Raw genomic sequence first — 13,187 nt, 5'->3', positions numbered from 1 at the left:
CTGTAAACCATAACTTCTTTTATATGCATTTCTGATGTATCTAGTTTGATCTCTCCGTAAAGCTCCGGACTCAAGCTATTCACTGAGGTATGTCACATAGCTGACAAATGCATTTTTCTGTGTGTTTAATGATACTGTGAAGAAAGCACTCCATCTCGAAATCCAATCTGATAGTCATTAAGTATGCAAATTCAGCTAGGAGACCAAACAAAGGAACTTTGCCCGCCAAATAGTGCTGCGCATCTATTGGTCGCTACAATTCAGGAGGTGTGTTAGCTTGGGTTTCCATAAAAACAACGACACACACCTTCTCCGTGGTTCTCTCTTTGTGTTCTCCCGATTGTCTCACGAGCATCTCATGCATGTCTTTCCCGGACATCTCCAGTGACCACGCGCTGCCATCACGCTCAGCTTCGGGACCGCCATCTTCCAGCGAAACTCACTCTCAAGTCCTCAGTTCAAACCTTCCCGCGGAACGGAAGAAGCCAACGAACTGCACCAGTGCTAAACTGAAATTCGACACGCACAACCAATGCAAGTATACTGACGTTTCTCAATCTTAGATGATGAAACTGATTTCCGCGCTGGCCTCAAGGACTGTTTTGTAAGTTTGCTACTTGCCTTCTCTCTTTCCTTCTCTACTTCCACTCTTGTACATAGGTGTGTATATTCTTGTATATATATATTTAGACGTATAATCTCTGTAGTCGTAGCTGCATATATTAAACACTTAATGCTCGATTGTTCTGTTTGTTCTTTCAACTGAAGACCAAGTCACTTTAACGTTTTCGAACGTTTTATGCTTTGATGCTATAATAGGAATATTCTCTTGGCCAGAGAATAACTCCGTTTATAATATTCTGTGAGGGGCTTAGTTTGCTGGACAAACGAACAGTTTATCTAAATAATTATTAAACCAGGACTAATCATACATGTAATTGATTATAATTATAATACTGAATATAATATTAATTGAATATAATATTATAATACTAAATATACTTAAAGTTGTATTTTAATACTACTTAATTTCAACTTAAATATACTTAGTACAAAATTAGTTGTTTCAAAATAGCACACTTTAAATTAACTAATCATTAACATACTTGAAATATACTAATAATTAGTCTTGCTGCAAGTATACTTAGCATACTTTTTTTTCACTAGGGATCAGTTGACTTTACCTTCTTCTTCTAAAAATAAGATTCAAGTCCAAACTTATGCAAAAGTACAGAAAAAATTAGTTGTTTGTACCACTTTAATTCAGTCAGTTGACCATTAAAGCAACAGTGTTGATCTGCTTTATTAATGCAGAAATATTTTCTGAAAACACTTGCAATTGTGCAGTATTGTGCAATATGATATATATGAGAAAAAAATTATTTGTGTTGTTTTACCTGCTTACAATTGGACACTTTAACAATATCAATAAAAATTTTCATCATTTTTTAATTTATTTAATTTTTATAAGTTTGTTGCCTCGAGGCAACATTGTACCATAATGGAAAAATTTTAATATTTGGCATTTTCATGTAGAGAAAAATAAATATATTTATTGAAAACATAAATTTCTTTAACTAATGTCACAGACACGCCAGGCTCTTCACTCAGCCAATCACATCGCACTCCCTTTCCTGAGCAACAACACCTGACACTCATCAGCACTCATCACCACTGCAGCATAAAAGACACTTCAGAGCACTCAGTCACTGTCCGGTCTCGTTAAGACATACTTTCTGTTATGCTTACCTTACGGACTACTTACTTGTCTCCATTGTCTTCCAAGATCCCTTGTGTTCTTTGTGTCTTCAGCGAGTTCCTCTGTGAGTCATCTGTTCCACGTCTGTCTGCATCCGCTTTAACCTGGAGTGAAGATCAAGACAAGTATCACTGCCTTGATAGCCATCTGTTAAGAACTTTATCTGCATTCACTTACCTGCACTCTGCAATAACTCTCTGGTTGTTCAATAAACATCTTATATGATTAACCTGTGTCTCTGTCCCCTTCTGTGTGTAACAGAAGACCGGACCAACACCGTCAAACAACCAAGATGAGTCACCAGAATCCATTCCAAGACCCGGTCAATGCACTTCGTCGCACTCTAACCAGCGTTTCCACCCCTGCACCTCCAGAGACCACTTCCGCATTCACCGCTGCTTCTCCTGCACCCGTTGCACCCGCCAGTCCCATGGCCAAACTGGCACCCTTCTCTGGCTCAGTGGAGGACTGCAATGGATTCATTCTGCAGTGTTCACTGGTCCTGGAGATGCAACCACACTTGTATCCCAACGTTAATTCCAAGGTGGCGTTTATAATCTCTCAACTCAATGGAAAAGCACTTCACTGGGTGGAGCCGCTTTGGACTTTGAAAAGTCCCATTGTACAGTCTCTGTCAAGCTTCATTTCGCATTTCAAGGAAGTGTTCGGAAAACCAGCGTGGGATTCAATGATCGGGGAGAGATTGTGTAAACTAAAACAAGGTGCTATGTCTGTTTCTGATTATGCCTTACAGTTTCAAACTCTTGCTGCTGCAAGTGGCTAGAATGAACAAGCTTTGATCACAACCTATTGTCAGGGGCTCGATCCACGTGTGCGGTTGCATCTCGCTGCATACAAGGATTCCATTGGGCTCAAGAAGTTCACCAGGGCTAGTCGCTATTCCCATCCGTCCTCCGTCAGCCAGAATTAGTCAGCTATCAGCCGTCAGCCAGGCTGGCCCAGAATCTGTGCATCTACTGTGTCCGTGCTTTTAGGGTGCCCATGGCTGGAACAACACAATCCCATCATCTCATGGTGGACAGGAGAGATCCTGAAGTGGGGTAATAAATGTTTCTATGAATGTTTTCCTGAGATTCCTGTTCCAAGTCTTCTAAGTTCCGAAGAAGTCCAAGTCAATGTTCCTGAGTTTCCTGTTTCAAGTCATCCAAGCTCCAATGATATCCAAGTCTGTGTCAAAGGTGTGGAAAGTCCACTAGAGAAATGTTCAACTGACATCCCTGCATGTTATTCCCACTTCAGTGATGTATTCTGTCTGAAGAAACCCTCCAAGCTGCCTCCTCATTGGCCATGGGACTGTGCCATCAATCTTATCCCTGGTGAGCCAGTGCCCAGAGGAAGGATATACTCACTGTCAATCCCTGAGGAGAAGGCCATGAGGAGTACATCAACGAGGCATTATCACAAGGCTACATCCGCCCGTCTACTTCCCATGCTGCTTCCAGCTTTTTCTTCGTGGCGAAGAAGGACGGAGGCTTGCAGCCATGTATCGATTACAGAGCCTTAAACAAGATCACCATCATGTTTAGGTACCCACTTCCTCTTGTCCCAGCAGTGTTGGAACAACTTCGCGGTGCCACTGTGTTCACCAAGTTGGAACTCCGCAGTGCCTACAATCTCGTCAGAATACGTGAGGGGGATGAGTGGAAAACAGCTTTCATGACACCTACTGGCCACTACAAGTATCTCGTCATGCCATATGGACTGGTCAACGTCCCCTCCATATTTCAAGATTCCATGCACAAGGTGCTCCGGGAGTTCCTGCACAAGTTTGTCCTGGTCTACATTGACAATATTTTAATATACTACCGGAGCAAGGCCGACCATCGGCGCCACGTTGCGGAGGTCCTCCAATGCCTGAGGGCTCACCATCTGTTTCTCAAAGATGAGAAGTGTACCTTCCACCAGCCCTCAGTGCAGTTCCTGGGTTACATCATTGATTGCAGTGGCGTCCGCATGGACGAGAGGAAGGTAACAGCTGTAACAAACTGGCCCATTCCCACGTCCGTGACAGAATTGCAAAGGTTCCTGGGTTTTGCAAACTTTTATCAGAGATTCATTAAGGGTTACAGTTCCATCACCAGTTCCCTCACCAGTCTGCTCAAGAACAAGCCCAAGTCTCAGTCCTGGACTCCAGCCACCACGGAGGCATTCAACACTCTCAAGAAAGCCTTTACGACCGCTCCCCTCCTGGCCCACCCTGATCCATACCTCCCATTCATTGTTGAGTTGGACCCCTCCACCACAGGAGTGGGAGCAGTATTATCACAGCAGCAGGGGAATCCACCAAAGCTTCATCCATGTGCCTTCTCCCACAAGCTCAACCCGGCGGAGGTAAACTATGACATCGGGAACCGGGAGCTTCTGGCCATCAAGCTTGCCCTAGAAGAGTGGAGGCACTGGCTTGAGGGTGCTAAACACCCATTCACAGTTCTGACAGATCAAAAGAACCTTGAGTATTTACATGATGCCAAAAGACTGAATCCCTGCCAAGCTAGATGGGCTCTATTCCTCACAAGAATAGAGTTCACCATCTCTTATCTCCCTGGATCAAAGAATGTCAAAGCAGACGCTCTGTCACGTATCTACAATCCTGAAGAAAACCTCGAAGATCCAGAACCGATCATTCCTGAGAAACTCTTTGTACTCTCCACCGACACCCCGATGGGTTGCCCCCAGGGATTGCAGTACATCCAACGGACTTCATAATGGATCTTCCAGTCTCTAATGGTTGTACCTGCATTCTAGTGGTTGTGGATCATTTCTCCAAGTCCTGTCGACTAATTCCCTTGCCTGGATTACAGCTGGAACAGCTATGAAGCGAGAGGGTCTGGGACTCAGCTCATCTCCAACTCCAGCGGGCCCTACGCAGGTGCTGGAGGACAGCCGACCTTCGGCACTCCCACGGACCCGATTACCAGCCAGGGCAGAAGGTCTGGTTGTCGACCCGGGACATCAGGATGCACCTGCCCTGTAGGAAGCTGAGTCCTAGGTTCATTGGTGCCTTCACCATGACTCGGAGGATCAACCCTGTCACCTATCACTTGCAACTCCCTCCTGAGTATAAAATTCATCCAGTTTTTCACGTATCCTTGTTGAAACCTCACCATCCCTCTGTTCTTCCCTCCACAGAGCCTGGCGAAACCAAAGAATCCCCTCCTCCGCTTATCGTGGACGAAGGGGCGGCTTACATTGTGAATGACATCTTGGACTCCCAGCGTCGTGGTGGACACCTGGAGTACTTAGTCGACTGGGAAGGATACGGTCCAGAGAAAAGGTCATGGGTCCCCAGAGATGATATTCTAGATCCAAGTCTCCTCAATGACTTCCATGCCAGACATCCAAATCGCCCTGCTCCACGCAGCCGAGGTCGACCACCACGATGTTGACCACCACAACATGGTGGTGGTGGTGGTGGTGAAGGGGGGGGGGGGGGGGTAATGTCACAGACACGCCAGGCTCTTCACTCAGCCAATCACATCGCACTCCCTCTCCTGAATATTAACCAACAACACCTGACACTCATCAGCACTGATCACCTCCGCAGCATAAAAGACACTTCAGAGCACTCAGTCACTGTCCGGTCTCGTTAAGACATACTTTCTGTTATGCTTACCTTACGGACTACTTACCTGTCTCCATTGTCTTCCAAGATCCCTTGTGTTCTCTGTGTCTTCAGTGAGTTCCTCTGTGAGTCATCTGTTCCACGTCTGTCTGCATCCGCTTTAACCTGGAGTGAAGATCAAGACAAGTATCACTGCCTTGATAGCCATCTGCTAAGAACTTTATCTGCATTCACTTACCTGCACTCTGCAATAACTCTCTGGTTGTTCAATAAACATCTTATACGATTAACCTGTGTCTCTGTCCCCTTCTGTGTGTAACAACTAGACATTTAAACAAATATATCTAGTTTTTAATGTATTAAAAGTTTCATATTTAATAAAAAGTAACATTTATATCCAGCTCTTGCCCTCAAGACACATTGTACCATAGTGGAACACAAGTATTATCAAACCATCATATTTTTATGTTATTATATGTAAGGACTTAGCCTATTTATTAGCTCAATTTAATTGTTACAGGGAATAAGAATTGAATCAACTGTAAATGATTCACTGTAAATGATTCAGAATTAATATTTAACACTTCATCAAATATTCGTCCAGCGAAAATTGAGGTTAGAGTATTTTACCAATTCTGGATAAAATATTATTCTGCGGCCAACAGTAACAATATTTTATTATGATTATTGTTATTATTGTAATTATTATATTATAAGCAAGAGGTAACTTGATCTTTTAAGTTTAAGGCAGTAATTTGACACACAGCACAAGAAACTCGTATATGTGAAAATCAAAACAAGATTTATTGACTACTTCTAATGATTACAGGAAACTAAGGCTAAACACACACACATACATACATGCACACACATTCGCGGAGTTGATGAGTTATGAAAAGTCCCAAGTTCAGTGCTAACTTAACTCATAACCTGAGGAAAATCACAAAAGCAGAGCTTTGGCTTGATTCTTTAGGTTTAAAGGAGTTTCACCAGTTTCCAGCAAGAGAGAGAGAAGTTTGCTTGTACCTGCGTTTGCTCTGACAGCTGAGGTAATCGGGTGTTCCGTGACTCGTGTACAGCGGAATCCCGTTCTGGATTGGCTGTCTTTCAGGTGACGTCTTCTCGGGAAAGCCCTGTGGGTTGCGCGGAAGCTTTGAAGGAGGTTGCTGGCTGGTGCAACGCGCTGTTCTGAACGTCTGGCTTGAGCGGCTCTCTTCTTGGGAGACTTTGGTCAGATATTTCACAGAGTGTTTTGGAGTCTGGATGTGACGGCTGTTGAATAATCAGTGGCGCGGCTCGTGGTTGAAGTCGGCGACTGTTAGATGGAAAATCAGCCCCGGTCAATCAGTTCTCAGCTTCTTCTTTTCAGCATGACCCAAGCGACTTTTCAGCCGTGGTCAAAGTAGCGGTGCTTCGGCTACTGGGTTTCAACGACTGTGCTTCAGTCCGACTTCTGACCGATTTCTGACCGATTTCTGACTTCGAGCTATTGGGAAAGCATAGTTTTAAAGGAGGAAGTTAGCTCCGTCCTTCAGATGCGATCCTCCAATGAGATGTTGCTATATGGAGCTTAGACACGCCTCGTCTATTGTCTATTGATCACATCGCGTGATATCTGCAGAACATTCTCCTGTTTTATTAACAACTTTATAACGTTTCTTAATATTTTCCTGATACTGAATTTCAATGTTTCATTCACACAGAATTACAAAGAATTATAAATTCTGCATTTAGAACTCAAACATGACACACTTCTTACACACATATTACTAGACTGACCTAATTAAAACAATGATTACAAGAGAAAGAAAATGCATACGGGAATACAAACATATGATGCATTGAATCCAACATGTTAGTAATCGCATCATAGCAAATGTTATTCTGGATATAGTTAATACTTTAAATAATCGACAATTGTCCCTTTTGAGATTCAAGATTGAGTCCTTAAGCAGAGTTTAAACTTTGACCGGAGTCACGAGTGACCGGGTCAAAAAGGGATTCCTAATCAGGGTAGGTCTGTGAGGATCGTTGTGCATTTAGGTCCGTTAATTAATGTTTCCTGTTCCGTTCGTTTGATACAAAAGGGTTTTGTGAGCGTCTATAAATTTAATGTAATCAGGAAGGCCTCAGAATAGATATTCTCTGTTCTTAAGTCCTGTTACCACTTCTCTTAATGCTGACTAGCTGGAATTAGGAGCTATCCAGTGCCCCCAGGGATTTTGGTGTCAGCAAATTAATCCTTTGTCAAATGAAGCTTTGTTCGATCACGTTGTTCATTGATAAAGTCATTGGTAAGTTCTGTCGAGCGAGGCCCTACATATACATATATAGTTATTATATCCATCCTTATTCTCATATCTATCTTCTCTCTCACCCTCACTCTCTCCCTGATGGATTGTCACTATGATTTCATCTTCCTCATCACAGTATGACCCCTCATTAACTCCTCATCATCATCATCATCACCCTCATAAACTGGCTTTGCTACCTGTGTTTTATACCTTTCTGAAGTGCTATAGAAAATGTGCAGATCATAATATATGCGGATATAGTATGTGAATTAGTATTCTTATAAAGCATTACAAAATCAATAATTCTAACTCTTTTCCTTACAAATATGATACATTTGTATTTAAACCTATTATGCCTGTATGGCCTTATGCGATTCCATTATGGTACAATACACAGTTTTTTTGTTATTTTCTCTAAAACATTTGATGATATATAATGTAAATTACTTAAAAATACTTCTTTACTTGCCAGTGAAGGTGACTTATATTTTTGTGGGTGATTAAATGGTTACAAACAAGTGAAAAAAGCACTTTTCAATGGAGAAAATATGACATGCGCTGAAACAGGACACAAAATGGACCCCTATTGGTCATGTTTTGGTCTTTTTTGCACTTTTATTGATTAGTATTTGAGTTATTCTGTCCTGAGATACGTTTGATCAATCAATTGGTGCCTTATTTTATTAAAAACAAACTAAAATAGACCATGTTGCCTGGAGGCAACACCGTACCATAGATGTTCCTCTAACATCAAGAAAATTTGACATTTTTTTACATTCCCAGAACCAACACTGAATATTTGAAGAACTTTCTTAAACCAAAATCTGTTAGCTGGGTAATGGATTGAATCGTGCTTAATTCATTAAAATTCATTCCATCTTGTTTTCACAATCTGCTTAACCTAAAAAATCTAATGTCTCATGAAATGACCACCTCATAGAAGAGTTCAGTTTTCTTGTTAGATTGGGTTAAATATTGCCCATGTAATCAAGCGTGTAATCAAGGTCTAACTAGGCATATAGAAACTTCAATGCAGGTGTTTTGGAGCTGGTTTGAGCTAAACTCTGCAGGACAGTGACCATCAAGGACCGAGTTTGGACACCCCTGCTCTAAAGGTATAACTTAACTAAAGGTATACCACTTCTAGGCGTGTTTTCTGAACTATACATTAGGAGGTACCTTAAGTAATACCTTCTTATCAGCTGCTCTCTGTGGTGGCGGTGGTGCTGAATTGGTTGATATAGATGGCTCAAGAATCGATAATTCACTCTATACAGGGGCTGCCTCACTGCATTATGTGAGAAAGCGGTGGTAAAAAATGCATTTCAGAAGTAGAAGTTGCTTTTATCAGGACTCATGGGAACTTATAATAATAATCCAAATTGCCAACTAAATCTATGTTGAAATGTATCTATATTCTGGGGGCTTTGTATTCCAGCTGATGGCGCTGTTTTCGACACTTTTGATGCGTTGAAACCATAAACCTTTCCCGAAACATTTAGAGAAAAGCTTCAAAGATTTAATAGGCTTCATTTCTCCATCCCTATAGTTTTAGGCCTTTTTGCAAATGTTTCAGTCGAATTTATCTGTTTTAGCGTTTATTCATTTTGAGCCTGTTTTTAAACATTAACTATCTGTAACATCATGTTTCATGTGTGGAAAAAAACGACAAAACTAGCCTATCAGATTTCTTTTCACCCATATCCCCCACGCCCACACATGGACGCACATACACACGTTTGACTTTACAACACACAAACGCACACCTTTATTTATTGTCATTCTCTCTTGCTCTCATGAGTGTATGCAGAGAGATTTTAAGAATTAATTTAAAAATTATGTAAAAAAAAAAAAAAAAAAAAAATGGCATTCACTTGCGCCCTCTCAAGGTTTGGGACATTTTGTGTGCCTTATGCATCTGATCAAATGTTACGGACCCAAATGGCACCCGTTTCGTAGAATGACTCATATAGTTTTCACTTAAGTAATCCCTTAAAAAAACGTAAGTGTTGCATAAAGCCCCTTAACCGTCAATTCCCTAAGTAGCTATAACGTAAGTTTCGTAAAACTTCACCTTAAGTGTTACACAGAGTGAGCAGGTTCAATCCAAGTCTTATAACGTGACACGATCGATCGCTTTATATGATAAACATTGTACTTTAGCGGTTTATTCACATAAACATTGATGAGATCACATATGTAGCACATATCTTATACGGTCAACGGAAGCGCAAACGTGCGTACATCACACGTAAAAAAAAACCTCTTCGGTTCTTGCGCGCACGTTTGAGCTTCCGACACAGCCGTAATAATATGGATGTCTTTCAATAAATGGACATAAATGATGAGAGAATATTAAAAATATCTTTATTTGTTATTCAAAGATGAATAAAAGTCTAATGGGTTTGAAACGACATGAGGGTGTCAGCAGTGGCGCCTGCAGCCGTGCGGCTGTACGCACTGTGCGTACCTTGAGAGGGCGCAAGTGAATGCCGTTTTTATTTTTTTTTACATAATTTTTAAATTAATTCTTAAAATCTCTCTGCATACACTCATGACATATTGAGAGAGCAAGAGAGAATGACAATAAATAAAGGTGTGCGTTTGTGTGTTGTAAAGTCAAACGTGTGTATGTGTGGGCGTGGGGGATATGGGTGAAAAGAAATCTGACGTTTCGTCATTTTTTTCCACACATGAAACATGATGTTAAAGATAGTTAATGTTTAAAAACAGGCTCAAAATTAGTAAACGCTTTCTAAAACAGATAAATTCGACTGAAACATTTGCAAAAAGGCCTAAAACTATAGGGATGGAGAAATGAAGCCTATTAAATCTTTGAAGCTTTTATCTAAATGTTTCGGGAAAGGTTTATGGTTTCAAAGCATCAAAAGTGTCGAAAACAGCGCCATCTTGTGGCAGGTAAAATGTACGGATAGATGAAATGGATCAACAAAAACAATAATTATTTAGGCCTTTAATAATAATAATACTAATGCATATTGAGTTGTTTGAGGCAAGTAAATTGTGCTGTTATTTTATTGTAAATACTGTTTATATGACAGAACATATGATGATGTAGTATATAGGCTACAGGCTTATATCTTTAAAAAGTTTAGTAAATGGACTTGAACTTCCATATAGTAGTGGTCTGGGTGGGTTCAAGCATTCTGACAAGCAAAGTGAAGTTTCACTTGACTAGAAAAAACGCGAGGATCGTTTCTCTGAAAACAATACCGACATTTCGGGACAAAGCTGCTCAGAGACAACGTAAAAGAACAAAACAAAACAAAAAATTCAAGAAGCATTAAGCACATCAGAGTGCAGTTACATGCATCAGATTTTCTAAGTGGGGAACATGAAAAAGACAGGTCCCTCCCGGGACCTCTCAATTTTGAGTAAACTATCAATTTGAGTTTCTCGTCTCTTTCATATTTAGTTTTCTTTTTTGTTTTTCTTATCCATGATGTTTTCTGTGAAAACTTACCACGATATGTATTAACAAATAACGTGTCCATGGCAACAGTAGAATTTTTTAACGGTAAAACCTGGGATGCTGTCGTTCACTTAACGGTTTCCCTTACATAAGAGAACAGTGTAAGAGATTATATGCAACACCCTTAAATCATTCCCTTAGTTAAGGGGAAATCACGCCTTTAAGTGTCATACTTAAGGGAAAAACGTATAATGTGCTTTATGCAACCGGGCAGCACTTGACCAGCATAAACCAGCTCAAACCAGCTTCAACATATTCCTAAACAGCATTTTTATTTATTTATTTATATATTTATTTATTTTATTTTATTTTTTTTTGGGGGGGGGGGGGGGGGGGGCTCTTTGTCAAATTATATAATTGGTTTATTTTTGCAGCTTCCTATGGAATATAAAAGTATTTTTCATACAGCCTAGTACTTCATTCAAATGTGTATTTAAATGTCTGAAACCTAAAATAAACTTGATGTGGTCGAAAAACACTGAATAGTTGTGATATATCTGTTACAGATATATAACAATCTTTGAATAATTGCATTTTAGTCGTTGCCATTATCCTAATTGAACATGGGGTGTATTACAACTTCAGAATTATATTCGTATAGATTGTCAACAGTGATAAGGGAAACACGTATTAACATACAGATTGAGGTAGGCTATAATTAAGAACGACGTAGAGTTAAAGAAGGTTTCGGGAAATCCAGCCCCGATTCCTTATAATGTTTAGAGAACAATATTACGGCATATTAGTTCAAATCAGTGCTCATCGTTATTCTGCACAGCATAAGCTGACTAGGCTACTTTTTTTATTATTTATTTATTTATTTTTAACTAGCTTTAATGACTACGAATTAAGTTCTTATGAATAGGCTAATACAGACTCAAAAGCATCGCCTTACCTTTGGTTGCTCTGTCTCGGTTGTCGGTCCGAATAGACTAGTATTTATACTTAATTATGCTCAGGTTTGTGTGATCACAGCACGGAGAGAAATGCAGCAGAATGGCTTTGTAAAACAGTTTACAATAGCTTCATCAAAATGGCTTCTGTTCTTTCACTTTCAAATTCCTCTTTTGAATTCCACGGGAAAATTATGTTGTTGTTTGTGTAGATATTTTTCTATAAGGTGAACTAGTTCATGGCTACAAGACTCTGGGGTAGATGAAACAGATGGTTCAGTAGTAAGTAAAGTTTATTTATATAGCATATTTCACAGACAAGGAGGGGTCACAACGTGCATTACAATAAAAATAACATCAAACAAATAAAATAAATATGCATTAATATACTCTACAAATACTATCTATACAAATTTAATAACAGGGAGACCATATTGTTAATTAAAAGCTTGTCCAAAAACATGTGTCTTTAGATGTCTTTTAAAAGACTCCACATAACCCATCGTTTTCAATTTTAAAGGAAGTGAGTTCCAGAGCCTTGGAGCTACTACAGAGAAAGCACGATCATCTCTTGTCTTAAAGGGGTGGTTCAGTGTTTTTTTTTTTTTTTTTTTTTTTTTTTAGGCTTGATTATGTTTTGGGGCACAGTTTAACATGTCTTAATGCTTCGTTTTTTTTTTTTTTTTTTTTTTTTTTTTTTTTTTTAAGCCATATTTTTCATATATTTTACCTTTATTCTGTTTCCATTGTCATATGAACAGCTCGTTTGACTCCTTGCTTCTATGAAGCTGCTCCCTCCGAAATACACAATGGGCTCACATTGGTTAGCTGGCCCAGTGTATCGTGATTCGCTGAACTATCCAGAAACGCCACGCCCCTTACCATTAGTTGTTACGTGCTTCAGTGGAAATGTAAATAATGCCATCTATATTTCTGTATCAAATTGAGCCAAACCAGACCCAGATGAAGAGGGTCAAGCTCTCTGCAATCACGGCTTTTAAAGGACGTTTATGAATGGTATTTCATTTAGTATTTGTGTCAAAGTGTTTATAAGCTGTTACTGCTGTTTGTTGCTTTCAATACAGTTTTATCCTGAATAAAGCTTTACTGTAGCCGAAAACATGATTGAGTAGTCGCACATTTGTAAAGGCAGTGTTTATAGCAT

At 39.9% G+C, this 13,187-nt stretch overlaps 1 protein-coding gene across 1 annotated transcript in view; it reads right to left on the bottom strand.

Annotated features, from left to right (window-relative positions):
• LOC125247842 (GTPase IMAP family member 7-like) overlaps positions 1-12,228 on the bottom strand; it is a 33,908-nt gene extending 21,680 nt beyond the window's left edge. The window contains exon 1 of the mRNA XM_048159358.1: positions 12,025-12,228. The gene's annotated coding sequence lies outside the window, so the exon portion shown is untranslated. The remainder of the gene's footprint in view (positions 1-12,024) is intronic.
• Between the last annotated feature and the right edge of the window lie 959 nt (positions 12,229-13,187).

Source organism: Megalobrama amblycephala, linkage group LG1 (assembly GCF_018812025.1).
Source record: "Megalobrama amblycephala isolate DHTTF-2021 linkage group LG1, ASM1881202v1, whole genome shotgun sequence".
Lineage (NCBI taxonomy): Eukaryota > Metazoa > Chordata > Actinopteri > Cypriniformes > Xenocyprididae > Megalobrama > Megalobrama amblycephala.
Note: the sequence above shows the minus strand (reverse complement) of the source record. Positions and strands in the feature narration are given on the sequence as shown.